This window comes from Galleria mellonella, unplaced genomic scaffold, assembly GCF_026898425.1.
Source record: "Galleria mellonella isolate WM207_F2 unplaced genomic scaffold, CSIRO_AGI_GalMel_v1 utg184, whole genome shotgun sequence".
NCBI classification, from domain to species: Eukaryota; Metazoa; Arthropoda; class Insecta; order Lepidoptera; family Pyralidae; genus Galleria; species Galleria mellonella.
In genome coordinates, this window is record NW_026442025.1 from 3,546,607 (window position 1) to 3,562,021 (window position 15,415).

At 34.9% G+C, this 15,415-nt stretch overlaps 1 long non-coding RNA gene across 1 annotated transcript in view; it reads right to left on the reverse strand.

Annotated features, from left to right (window-relative positions):
• Positions 1-988: 988 nt before the first annotated feature.
• Positions 989-15,415, reverse strand: part of LOC128200385 (uncharacterized) — a 33,804-nt gene continuing 19,377 nt past the window's right edge. Inside the window, exons 2-3 of the long non-coding RNA XR_008252712.1 lie at positions 9,879-9,959; positions 989-1,712 (exon numbers count right to left, since the gene is read on the reverse strand). This is a non-coding gene — a long non-coding RNA (uncharacterized LOC128200385). The remainder of the gene's footprint in view (positions 1,713-9,878; positions 9,960-15,415) is intronic.

Below are 15,415 nucleotides of genomic sequence, written 5' to 3' on the forward strand. Positions count from 1 at the left end.
TATAATACTAGCCGTTATCCGCGGCTTTACTCGTATGAATTTTGTTATGATATAATTTATAGAATTTATCAACTACTAGCGCGACTTTGTTCACGTGACCAGAATACGTTAATTTAATGGTATAAAAAGTAAAGTATGTCTTTCTTCATCCCAAATATTATATATGTGGCAAATTTCGTAACAATTGGCTAAACCGTTAAAGTACCAAGACGTAACAAACAAACTTACTTTCACATTTATAATATTAGTCAGAAGTAAGGTTAGCTATCCAAGCACCATTTAAAAAAAAAATATTCTAAACTACACATAGGCAAACAGGAGATATTTAATATGAAGTAGGATTAAAAAGGGACCAAGTACAAATCCTTGTGATACACCTATTTTTACGTGAGACCTGTTACATGTAGCGACATTTACTTTTTTTTTATACAACTTAGAATGGCAAACAAGCTGACTGCCCACCTGATGTAAAGTGGTAACTGGTGGTCGCCTATAGACATGAGCAGTACCATGGACATAACAGGGTATACTGTTTCACCCATGATACCCCCCATGCGTTGCCATTCCTGAGGACTCAGATGTTATTCCTCTGTACCCTGTAAATTCACGCCATATCTCATCCTTTAAACCGAAACACAGCCCTGCAAACACAACTGCTTCACGGTTGAAACACGAATGGGACAGAGGCACCCTTTTCAACCGACTTTAAAAAGAAGGAGGTTCTCGATACATTTGTAGTTTTTTTATGTTTGTTACGTCATAACTTCGTTAGTTATAAACCGATTTGAAAAATTATTTTCTTCTCGAAAAGGATATACATACAGATTGGTGTTATAGATGTTTTATCAAAATCGTATCAGTGGTTTAGGTTTTAAATCAAAGTACCTGTTTTTGTCATAATTAAAAGCTGTTTTTATTTAGAACACAACCTTATTAATTTCATTTAATACTTTATCGTACACACTAATTTTACATAAAACATACGAGACAGGCGTGACAGATATGTATGTATGTATGTACATACGACAGAAGTAATCAAATGTACAAAGGCGAGTTTAACTCTAAAAGAGTTCTCTTCCAGCAAATCCAAAGTGGAAAGAAATACAAATATCAGCGGGTAGAGTGAACTAAACTATTATTATTTAAAGTTTAGTTATTATTTCGAATAGAATATTTTATTATTTTTTGCTGAGACTTTAATAAATATTAAGGTATAAATTTTAGTATTTTACTTCATAAAAAAAATATTTTTATTTGTAATAGAACTCATGGCTGGACTAGGTAGAATTTAATTTTACTACTTGACAATTACGGTTAAATTAAATTTATTATTAAATTACATCGACTATAATGTATTTATTTATTTAATTATTATATTTATATTAAATTCCGTTATTTTCTCTCTTTCTCTCTCCGTCCACTTCATTACTGAAGGTCGTGTCCTTGAAAGGTGTCTGTTGTCTCTCTTATGGTGTTATTCCATTGTGCACGGTCTTCAGCTTCTCGCAGGGCAGCTGCAATTGACAGTCCTGTAACAGCGGTTACTTGGTCCGACCATCGATTAGGCGATCGTCCGCGCGGTCTTTTTCCCTCTATCTTGCCTACAACCATTAGTTTGTCCAGATTGTCGGACTGTCGTCGAGCAACATGACCGAAGTATCCAAGAATCCTCCGATAGCAGACTGTCGAGAGCCTATCTTTTATGCGGAGTTCTATTATTCCATTTGTAGTGCCCGGGCCGTCCGTGACGCCGTGTGAATAAAAATACAATTAAATAATCAAACAGCCTTTTTATATTTCTTAAAAAAAAATGCAATTTAACTTGTTTCACAAATCCATATAACATTATAGTAATTAACCAATCAACTAATTAACCAACAAACCAAATTTCGAATTTAAATTTGGTTACCATAGATTTCTTATTTCTTTTCTGCCATAGATTCAATATTCATTTTTTATCATAGATAAATTATCTGTCTATTATAAACATCTTTTTAAATATACATCACCATTATTAATAAATACAATTACAATGCACAATTTTATGTAACATTTAACACACCAACAGACCGTGTAAGGTATTAAATATATACCTTCTAATCATATATAAATATTACAAATTAACTGGTACAGTTGGCACTGCATACAATATTATCGCCCATCTTTCAACATGTTTACTGTTCTATTTAATACAAAATATTCCATAATATTTATAGGTGTAAGCAGATACACGTTTATAGTACAGCTTGACAGGTTTTTTTTTTTTTTGGTGAATAAAAATGGTATGGTAGCCCTGCCTGCGCTAACGGGATACGTTGGCGGAGCACCAGTGAAGGGTGATCGATGAGAATGAAAACAGGCCAGTTAGCCCATCATGATGAATTCATCAGGAATTAACCATGATAGTTTCCAGAGGGAACCGCGAGGAGGTCGACCTGGTTGGGTATATTGCTAGCAATGAGACTTTTAGTCTCCATTACTAACAATTCCTTTCCCCCCACAGCTTGACAGTTCTCAATCGTATTTTGTATTTTGTCTCGAAACTATTATTATAATCATCATCATATCAGCTGTTAACTGGCCACTGTTGAAGGCCTTCCTCTTAAGGGACAGGTATAGCTAGTAGTTGCCACGCTTGGCAGGTGGGCTGGCAACCGCAGTGCAGCTTTGGTGATGTTTTAAAAAGGACGCTGTTGCTTATCGTTCGACCATTACTTTATAAAGAGGAAAGATTTGATTTTTTTATTTATAATGGATAAACCTAAAAAAATATTTACTCTTGTACTCCAATCTTAGAAATTATTTTTACATGGGCTATATTTTATTTAAAAACTAGCGGCTCATCCCGGCGTCGCACGGGTGGACATTTTTACATTTTAAAAAGTGGCCATTAAGGCTGCACACGCGACGGAAGCTTAAAAATGGAGTAACTTCTCCCGTTTTCCCAACATTTTCCTTCACTGCTCTGTTCCTATTGATCGTAGCGTGATGAAAAGTATACTGTAACATGCCCAGGAGTATGAAGAATAATTGTACATAGTTTCGTTAAAATCCGTCGAGTAGTTTTTGTTTCTATAACGAACATACAGACAGACAACAATTTTACTGATTGCATTTTTGGCATCAGTATCGATCACTAATCACCCCATGATAGTTATTTTGGAAATATACTTCATGTACAGAATTGACCTCTCTACAGATTTATTATAAGAATGGGAATTGTTCAAATTGGTTTACAAAAAAATAAAACTGACGTAGTCATGAGGTAACAAATATAAAAAATATATATAACAAAATTGAGTCCTTCCGTCCTTCTTTTTGAAGTCGGTTAAAAATACTCCAATTTCATGCCACAACGTTTCTAGATTAAATTCCGTCTAAATTATTCTAGATATACCCGACCGCTTTGCAGACTAGACATTTATTTATGGTTATAAACGGACGAAAGAGCAGCAAGGACATAACAAAAACTTTTTTTTTTGTACACGATACTTCCATTGTATAAAAAAAGGCCCCGAAAGGGTCATCACATTTGTTTAATGTACCATAAATTGATCCACATACTTATTTATCGATTGACCTGAATTACAAATTACCTACAATAGGCCGGTTGCCCTGAATATATGCTTACATGGCTGGCTTCTATAAAATTATTGGTAAGTACTAACTAAAGAGATATGTAAAAATCTTGCAACATCAGACGTGCGTAGTGGAACCGATTGCGTATGTAAATATTATAAACATTCAACACAAATACTGTGAAATCTAAGTGCAATTCTTTTAAACAATATGATAAAGTTGTTAGTGAAATAAAATAAACCTACTTGTGTGTTAATAAAGATTATTCTATTCTGTTCTGTTCTACATCTCATATGATTCTTTTTTATACTACTGAGGTGATATTTGTAAACATGCGGCTCACCTGATGGTAAGTGACTACCGCCGCCCATGATCACCCACAACACTAAAGGCATTGCAGGTGTGCTGCCGGCCTTTTAAAAGGGAATATACTCTTTTCTTGAAGGTTAAGTTGTCGTATTGGTTCGGAAATACTGCTGCTGGAAGTTGATTCCAAAGAATGATGGTAAGCAGTTACTATGAATGTTAAGGACATTACGCACGCGTTGCCGACCCTGAAAAATCTCATTGCCCTATTTTTTAAGAACGCTGTGGTGTAATCTCTTTGTGAAAACTCAACAGGGGCTCATTAAATTTCAGAGATGCTTTCTTCCTTGAATGGAAGAAATCATCTCTGAAATTTCGCTGTACTCGCTACTGTATAATATCCTTTATTTTTATATTCTTCAGAATCTGAGTTTCATTCTATATTTCTACCTAGTATAAGTTTTTATGGAGATTTTTTTTTATGCAATTTAGAATGGCAAACTAGCTGACGGCCCACCTGATGGAAAGTGGTAACCATCGCCTATAGACATGAGCAGTACCATGGACATAACAGAGTGTACTGTTTCGCACCGTTTGATACCCCTCATGCGTTGCCATTCCTGAGGACTCAGGTGTTATTCCTCTGTACCCTGTAAATTCACACCATATCTCACCCTTCAAACCGAAACACAGCCATACAAACACAACTGCTTCACGGTAGAAACACGAATGGGACAGAAGTACCCAAGCAATCGACTTTTGTACAAAGTTTTCCTCTGGTAATATATGGATAATCAATCTGTTTACGATATGAGAGTAAATATCTTTAAACCTCATAGTTTGCGATGGTAGACGATTCCCTGTTCAAAGGTGGACATACCAGTACCCCAAGGGATTACATAATTTAACTTATAGCTTACTCCATCTGTATTATTTGGATTATATTAATTAAAAGTATAGAGTGAGAAGAAATACCATCTTTTATTCTTTCTCTAAGTGTGTGTCTATGCTGGATTACAAACCATAGATTATTATAGTTCCTTAAAGGGTATCATACGCTATTACTTTTAGTCTATTACAACATGTTTTGGGAAACTGTAAGTAAAGTGAGTAATTTATTCTTAAACAAATAAATTATTTAATCAATCATGCATATATTCTGACAATTTTCGTCCAAATTAGAACGGTACAAGCTTAAACTTGAAAACAACAGATATTAAGGAAGTAAATTCATCACTTCATTATAATATTAATTTGAAATAATACATAATACTAAAATACGTAACGAATTACTAGAATCCTCTCAAACTTCCGTCATACGTATATTCATTTTGAACGTGCATAAATTACTCCAATTTTGGACCTTATAGTGACACAGTAAGGTTCACTTGGACAACTCAAGTTACATATTGAGTACCTATACTACACTTTAGTTCCTACGCACCATAGGGAGTTGCCGGATCCAATTGTCCTATTTACTCGTAGGGAGCATGTCATCGGATGCTGACGTAGTTCGATTATGGAAATTTTTAGGCCTCATCATTATGCCCACTTAGCAGCGTGGAATCGTACTAAATAAATGGAATAAAAACTAGGGATGAAGACGGAAGATGGAATTATACAAATTTTTAATCACCTGCCATGCTAATACAATATGTACAGTGGCAGGATACTAATAGAGGAAGGAGTATAAGGACCAACTCAGGTCAGTTAGCCCGTCATTGCGAATTTGCTAGAAATACCATACTAGTTTCCAGGACAAATCACATGTAAATATTTTATTTGGATGATAATGGAACGATAACGCCACCTACGCCAAATTACATTTTCAAAATTTTCATCTTCATCATCAACATCATTTCAGCCATCATCCGTCCACTGTTGGATACTTCCCCTATAGACTGCCATAAAGAATGGTCCTGAGCCACCTGTATCTACTGACTCCCTGCAATGCATTCAGGTCGTCACTCCATGTAGTAGGGGGGGGGGGGTATCCTACGCTTTTGTTTTACAACACAGGGGGCAAACAAACATGCGTCTCACCGGATGGTGACTACCGCCGTCCATGACCACCCACAACACCAACGGCATTATAGGCGTGCTACCGACCTTTTAAAAAGGAATATGCTCTTTTCTTAAAGGTTACATTGTCATATTGGTTCAGAGATACTGCTACTGGAAGTTGATTCCAAACAATGGTTGTGCGTGGAAGAAAGTGCATTGAAAAACGCACGGTGGAAGATCGCGACTTGTCGAGATGGTTGGGATGAAACTTTAGTTTGTGGATGGTTGTACAGTGGTGAAAAATACTGGTTGTACAGTGGTGAAAAATACTGTAATTTGCCCGTACGGGATCGCCACTCAAGAACCTTTCTTCCCTATCGGTTGTTATCTAAATTTTAGATAGCGTATTTTGTCACAGGCAGGTTGGATTTTAGAGTTTCTGTGTAAGGTTAAAAAATTTTCAATTTCATAAGTATTCCTTGTTTCAAAAATAAATTGGTAATTAATGCTCATTTCCATTCAGAGTTTGCTGGAAGAGAAATCTTACAGAGTTAAGTTCACCTGTTGTGAATCTTTATTGAAAATTAATTATAACATATAATTATAAATATAATTTTTGTGTATAATAAATTATAAATAAATAAAAAAAAAATATTTTTTTCCCAAATTTGTGAATTCAAGTTTGGGATCTTAACCTTCAGATGAAGTCTCTCTTAATTTTATGAGTAATATGATAAATGATGGAGTTGATGGTGGAACTTGAGAACTATACTTGATAGCTGGACGAGAAGCTGATTTTTTTTGACAAAAAATAATATAATTAAATAAAATATATTATAGCTAATTAGAAATGTAAAAAATGTGTATGTTTCCAAAAAATTATTTTTATTTATTTATTTTTTATTTAATATCACAAAAATACAGAATTACAAAAATATGTTAAATTCAAAAAAGCATTCAGAAACCACGTAGGTTTATATTAATGCCAAATACATACATACATACATATCGGTCACGCCTGATAATTTGTATAAAGCGGTTTTTTAACCTGTCTATTTTAGACTACACTTTGGATAGTGCTAAAAGCCTTTACAACAGAATTTGACTGGCGATCCGCACACCTAATGAATCCGTGATTGCTATCGATCGCCCTACATATGCTTGTAATGAGTCCAAAGCCGAAGGAACGGCCGTTCATGCATTATTAATCAGTTACAACGGCCGTTTATTATAATTTACCGAGAAATTGTGTTTTGTTTGCAAATAGGTAGGTAGGTAGGTAGGTATATGAATAAAGAAATAAAGTGTAATGTGTTTGTTTATATTGTCATATATTATAACATTAACTCATGTTTTTCTCGCTTGCAATAAAGTAGAGGAATTGTCCTTTTTATTAATGAAGAATTAATCAGAGTCGATTTGCATATAAAGATTGGATACCGTTTAGGATTTAAAATTAAGTAATTAAGTAACAAGCATCACATTTATTTTCTTTTCATTTAAGAGTTTCCTCTTGTCGGTGCAACTAATTCATGCATCTTCCTCCAGCCAGCTCTATCCCATGCCATATCCTTGACCTCCCCATACGACATGACGCCTAGTGTTTCTTTTATTTGTAGTTATTCCAAATTTTATAATTAAAACATGGGGGGCAAGGGATTGTTAGTAATGAAGACTGAGAATCCCATTGCTAGCAATATACCCAACCAGCTCGACCTCCTCGCGGTTCCCCCTGGAAACTATCATGGTTAATTCCTGATGAATTCATCATGATGGGCTAACTGGCCTGTTTTCATTCTCTTCTATCACCCTTCACTGGTGCTCCGCCAGCGTATCCCGTTAGCGCAGGCGGGGCTACCATACCATTTTCAGCTATCAAAAAAAAATTATTACCAACATATTCTTAATATACATAATCTGTAGTGAGTAAAAATAAAATTATTAACATTTTTAAGGGTATTATTCTATCAGAAAATTTAATATTTATTCGAAAATGAATTAAAATTTCCAACGATAAATAATGCGTATGCTTGTCTATATGTTATATAATTCTACTTGACATTTGACTGTGTAAATGAGATAATGGGTTTACTAATACAGTGCCTAAATATAAACTATGTACATAACAGTCATAATAATAATTAGTTGCAATACATTTGCCCTTTGGAGACATTAACCTAGTCAACTCGACTATCATAGGCTTCGCACACAAGTTACTTATCGCTTCGCCACTTTTGTATTGGATTGAATATTTTATTTGTTTAAACTTTATTTACTTTAAAATGTTAGGACACTTGATACGACTCGACGAACTTATGAACATTATAATAGAAGGTAAAATAGAAGGAAGGAGGGGGAGAGGGAGACCGAGACATAGTTACATCAGACAGATCAAGGAAGGAGTTGGTGTCGTGTCGTATCAAGAGGTGAAGAAACTCACTAAAAATCGTAGTGAGTGGCAAGAACTCCACCGACAAGAGCGCAGCTCTTAAATAGATAGACAGATAGAAACTTTATTGACCATTAAAATGTGGTGCAAAAGCGGACTTTATTGCTATAGGCATTCTCTACCAGTCAACTTTTAGGATGTGCATAGGTACTCGATGACGGTGTAAAAAAATTGTTTATATTTCAGTATAATATGGTAATTACATACATACAAACATTCATAAAATAAACATACATATTAATATAGTATTTATATATTAATACATAAATACTATATTAATATGTTAATTAATATAAGGGCCACTCCTTTCTTTCCAGTAAATATCGTAAGAGGCGACTAAGACAACTTAGTGGTCGAGGGATGAGCAATGTCCCTATTAAAACACCATCAAAAGCCTAACTGCGGTTGACAACCCGTCTGCCAAAACTGGCAAAACTTACCTTATAGGAAAGACTATGTTCAGCAGTGGACCAGTGGACAGTTAACGGCTGTTATGATGATTATATATATATATATATATATATATATATAATCATCATAACAGCCGTATTATATTATATTTATATATATATATATATATATATATATATATATATATATATATATATATATATATATATGTTAAATACAACATATAAATACCAATGAAAGAACTATTAGCACAGATAATATAATACTATCTATTAGATACACTTGGGGAAAAAGATGAACGGAGACTGGCGACCCCACTGTTATCAATGTGTTTGCCCATCCATTAGACCAGGGATCAGCAACCTGCGGCTCGCGAGCTACGTGCGGCTCTTTGGATGTGAAGTCTATTTAGCAATTATCATACGCAATATTATTTATTTTATAAAAAAAAATCATTCTGAATCGATTAACGAGGATTAGGCACCAAACTTTATTTATGCAAGTACTATTTAATGTTGGGAAAAAATTTTTGTGACTCTCAAAAACTTTGTGATTTTGTAAATTGTAATTTTTGACTCAAAAGGTTGCCGACCCCTGATCTAGACTGTAACTAAGGCAATTTCCGTTAATTATATGTGGTAGCTTTTAATTGGTTATTGTAATTAATTGTCATGTATATTTAATTATTCATTTATGATAGCTGTAAACTTCCCTTAAAAATTAAAATAAATACTGAGGTGTTTGCTCACACGGAATTCATAAATCTTACTGTAGTTACAAAATAAGCGTAGGAAGCAAATTAAAAGAGATCCAGTTTCAGTTAATAATGTCACAAAACTTAAGATTGTTTATCTACCCACTAAAAACGTTTAACCTTTGAAAAAGGAAGAGTAAAATTTTGAACTTATTTAATAGAGTAAAAGGCTTCTTTGAACTTTTGTAATTCAAGTTCAAAAGCCAAAGTGTAAACGAATTGTAAAGAAGACATGGTTGGTTGAATCACGTTTTCCAAAGAAACCTTACAAGAAATTAATTATGTGGCTATAAATGAATTATTTATATTTGTTTACAAACTACTTGCAAAAACAGCAGGTTCTCAATTTCTACTTAATTTTATAGTAGTCTTTACCTGCAACTTCGTCCGCTTGACCGGAATATTCTTACAGAAGATTAGGTAACGTGGAGACTGCCGGAGAATTTAGTATTTACACTGTAAAAAACAGACGGACTCTCAACAATTTCATAAATATTTAATTGACAGAACATTTACAATCAATACTCAACATTTTATAAGATATTATTATTATTTTTTAACTATTATTGCATATAAATTATATGTGTGTAATTTTTTTGTGTACAATAAAGTATAAATAAATATTTTTTAATGGGTAATGATGGAATGGTAACCCCACCCGCGCTATCTGTACACACCGGCGGGGCACCAGTGAAGGATGATAGCTGAGGATGAAGTAGGAAAGTTAGCCCATCGTGACGAATTCAACAAGAATTGTTCACGATGGTTTCCAGGGGGACCACGTGGAGGTCGACCTAATAACGTATATTGCTAGCAATGGGGCTGCCAAACCCCGTTACTAACAATCCCTCTTCCCCTTTTTACAAGACATTGGGCAAACAACGAACGCTAACTTTCTTGTCTAAGGAATTAGTCCGCCTGTATTGTTTATTTACTTTATTATACACTTTTCTTGTTCAATAATCTTTAAACAAACAAACCAAATTTTCATTGACTGCAAATTACATTTGTCCACGCGTGCGCTCGTGATCGCATTGTTAACTCAAACCAGTATATTCTGGATTAACTGAGACATCAGTGACGAATTGTAAGATGTAACTGGTACAAGAAATGATAATAGAATTGGTGTATCCTGAAATTTAGAGCGTCATTGTTCATAGAACAATAACAATCGTACTGACTCACTTAGTAATTGACTTCAATCATTTACGACTTTGTTACGTAACAGCTACTTCAATCGTGACAAAATTGATGGGGGATCGATATAGGAATAAAACTTTTTGGCTACAATAAAAATAAATTATCAAAATAAAAAAACCACTTTTTTTGAAAAAAATTTATTAGGTTTTAATACTTTTGTAAATAAAAAAGTAAAGGTTCTTGATTAGACTGCACGAATTCGTATGTATGTATGTCACGTTACATCTTTGGTCATTTTGAACAAACTTTGATATATAATTATTTTTATAAAATACTAGTTTCTGTCCGTGATGTTGTATGCGTGGATTTTGGAAGCGGATAACTAATTCGAGATGGTGTATTATTATAAAACATGCACCAGATTTTATGTTACAGTTTTTAAAGATTTAGTTCAGAAACATAACTGTGAAAATCGTATTTAATTTGGTGCAGTAATTTTTACCTGATGCGGGAACAAAAATACAGGCAGACAGACAAAATTCCAAAATTAATGTATTTGCTTATATTAAATACTAGGTGTCATGTCGTATGGGGAGGTCAAGGATATGGCCTGGGATAGAGCTGACTGGAGGAAGATGCATGAATTAGTTGCACCGACAAGAGGAGACTCTTAAATGAAAAGAGCTTATATTACTCCTATTAAGACTCTATATATTTTTTTCTTAAATATCCATCATGTACAGAGATCGTTTAATTACATTTTTCATAATAAAAGTATGAGTGACAGTTAACTACATACGTAATAATAGAAGTACACATAAAGTGTGGGCATACTTGTCAGCAGTCAGATAAAAATGAACATATAAAATAGGTACAATTGTGTTATTATTAAATATTTACTTATGCCTGTTATAATAACAGATTACTTATTAATCACTATACACGTCTACTTTTGACCTTATTTCCACTTATTCAGTCGCTAAGTAGCTATGTTTTGTGTGGTTTAAAAGGTGGGATGTTGCAGTAAAATTACAGTACAGGATATGGAGTGTCGGAGATGTGGTGAGTGCGAAATCGAACCCATGTCTCCGACATATGGCACCTTGAGGGTATATCGTCTGATTTTTGGTGGGTACACCCCCGCCTAACGGGGGGATTCCCACACAAGATATGAAGGTAGAAATTCTTAATTCTGGATGGCAGGGGATTGATAGTAATAAGGTGTAACAGCCCATTGCTAGCAATAGCACCCTATCATCATAGATTGACTTCCGCACGGTTCTCTCTGGAAATCATTGATGTTAATTCTTGTCGAATTCGTCAAGTTGAGCCAACTGACTTACATTCATGCTCACTTATCATCCTGTACCGGTATCCCACCAAGTCATGTAGCGCTGACGAGGTTAAAATCTATTTTCAATTAAAAAAAAATCTGAGTAATAGTAACCCATGAGGGAAAGGTACACCAAGGGGTATTTGAATGTCCATGGCGTCATTCTTATTTATAACATAGGTGATGGTTACACTCTCTACCAGAATAGTTATCAGTTTGTTTGCTAAAATAAACTAGTCATTCTATAATGTCGATAATATGCCAAAAACGAAGTTCCTAATATAACAATAAATAAATCTTTTAAGGAAAACAGTCAGTTATTTCTATTCAACACGAGTTGTATGTATTCTATATTAGTACTTCATTACCATTTCAATACTGCTAAACAGATAATGTATTAGTACATATCTCATACATACAAAAATGAACATAACAAACGAGCGATAGTCTTTCAACTACAGTTGCTTCTAGTTGAAAGACTATCGCACGAATAAAATTGAAATAAAACTTAAAGAAAATTTAACAAATTCATATGTATGTATGTTTTATTCATTTGCATCTATTTATGTATGTAGATATATTATAAAGATTTTTAGTAATGTGGTCTAACAACCCCAATATATCCCAGCAGGTCGACCTTCACATAATTCTTTCATCTTTATCTATCATCTCACCAATGAGTGATTTTTTTTATACAACTTAGAATGGCAAACAAGCTGACGGCCCACCTGATGGACAGTGGTAACCGTCGCCTATAGACATGAGCGGTACCATGGACATAACAGAGTATACTGTTTCGCCCATGATACCCCTCATGCGTTGCCACTCCTGAGGACTCGGGTGTTATTCCTCTGTACCCAGTAAATTCACGATATGTAAATGATATTGGAGTACATTGGGCACCAGTGCCCAATGTTATCCAATATCACCCATTAGGTGATTTTTTAATGAAGGGTAAGGAATTGTTAGCTTATTAACAATTCTTTTGGGTTTGCTAGTAATATACCCTATCAAATCTACTTCCACGCATTTCCCCCTACAAACCGTGATGATTAATTCTTGTTAAATTCGTCAGGATTGGCCAATTGCACTGCTTTCATATTTCTAGCTGGTGTCCCGCCAGAATATTGTCATAGTCGTAGAATACTGACGGATCTTTATATGTAATCTTTGTCAGATCCGTCAGTATTCTACAACTATGACGATATACACAGGGTTACCATTCCATTATCGCTTATTAAAAAAAAAATTATATGATGAAAAAGAACCACTAATATTATTAAATAATATCGTGGTAATAATATAAAATCGCCAGAGTATCTAAACCAAGAAACAGCACGTGGCGCGACACGATGGCTGATAAACAATTTTTCGTTATGCCTTTGTACTCGACAACGTCAGCGGTACAAATGAGATTTTTATCGCTCGCTCTCGTACTTGGTTATTTTCAGATGCACATGATCTCACCTACAACTACAACCGTGAAATATTATTTTAAGGATGAACTAATTCAATAAAAGATAACTCTTTTTTTTTAATCAATAAATTCATTTTTTATTATACTTAGATGGTCATCATTTTCATCATTTCTGCTGTTGAACACAAGCCTTCTCCAAAAGTTTCGCCAGTAGTTGCCACGCTTGGCAAGCGGATTGGCAACCGTCGTTTGGCTTTTGTGATGTTTTGAGAGGGACGATGCTGCCTGTCTTTTGACCATTGGATTCCCTTAGTCGCCTTATACGACACCCACAGGAAAGGATTGGGTGGTCCATTCTATGCCGGGATCACACGGCAAACTTTTTTTATGATATTTAAATGATATTATGAGATAAAAAGTCATCTAAAGAAAAATGATAACCGTCACCTATAGACATGAGCAATATGCATATAATTAATAGGTATTAAAGACATTTTAAAAATCGAATTAAAAACTATCCATTTTTTTTTTTGCTGATTTAATTCATATTTTACAATTGGTTTTAATTTAGTTTAATATTAATCTAGTTTTATAGTGTCAAATTATTTATAATTTGAAAAAATAAAATAAAGAGTATATAATAACTAGCTACAACAAAAAAAGATAAATACATTGCTGGAAGTCAATGGATGCAGATGACTCGAGTCAACGGCTGATATGACAATGATGATATTTCGTAATCTTTTTAAATTTTGACGCTTAGTATATAAACGTAGATCAATAATATATATCTATAACTATCAAAGGCATTCCTGAAACTGTTACCCATTAGGCATGGATATTACATATCTCACCTCCTATCCAATCGCGTAGCTTGCGTCACACGATTTACTCATTAAAAAAAATAATTACAACACGGTCGCTGTACGAGGTCTGTCCGGAAAGTTCGTATAAAAGTGTTCTGGAATGCGAGAAAGAGGAGTGGGGAGGCCAGGTAAGCGCAGGACCCCTTCCTTATGTCCCTAACAATGCTTCAGTTCTGGTCTGACCGCCGTGCGGTGCGAACTGGCTTGTCACGCCATCTGTGAAGTTACCTCTTAACGAAACCCCGTCGGCATGGAGCCCGCTTCCGTTGAAGAGCAGCGCGTCGTAATCAAGTTTCTCTCGAAACTCGGCAAGAATGGCCGTGAAATTTTTGCCGATCTCAGAACAGTTTATGGGGATGATGCTGTGAAGGAACCAACCGTCCACAAGTGGCTAAAAAGATTCAGAGAGGGCCGAGACAATGTTGATTGTTTTTTTCGATGTTCGGGGGATTGTCCATCAAGAATTCGTCCCTCCAGGCCAGACAGTTGATGGAAAATTCTACGTCGATGTGCTCAGACGCCTCAAAGCTCGTGTGGCACGAGTTCGTCCAGAATTGGCGCGAGAGGGGCGTTGGATTCTTCACCACGACAATGCCCCTGCCCACACCTCTCTTGTTGTCCGTGAGTTTTTGAGTAAAAATTCCATTACGGTGACCGAACACCCCCTCTATTCGCCGGATTTGGCCCCGTGTGACTTCTTCTTGTTCCCAAAAACCAAATTGGTACTTCGGGGGCGGCATTTGGGGGACATAAATGAGATAAAAAAAGCTACGACGGGGCAGCTGAGAAACCTACAACCAGAGGACTTTCAAGGAGCCTTCTCACAGTGGAAACGGCGTTGGCACAAGTGCATTATGTCACAGGGGGAGTACTTTGAAGGGGATAAAATTGATTTACCTGAATAATTGTAAAATAAAATTTTTAAAAAACTTTTATACGTACTTTCCGGACAAACCTCGTATGCATAGATTACAATTCAGTTTTATGTTTCACGTGTTCGATTATTTTTAGCCAACTGCACATGAAAAGGAAGTAATGTTTTTATTGCATATATTTATGTATGTTCGCCCATCTTGGTGTAGTTCCTAAAAATGGTAAATGATTGGAGCAGACAAGGATTATTAGTAATCATACTAATATAGTATAATACTATTAG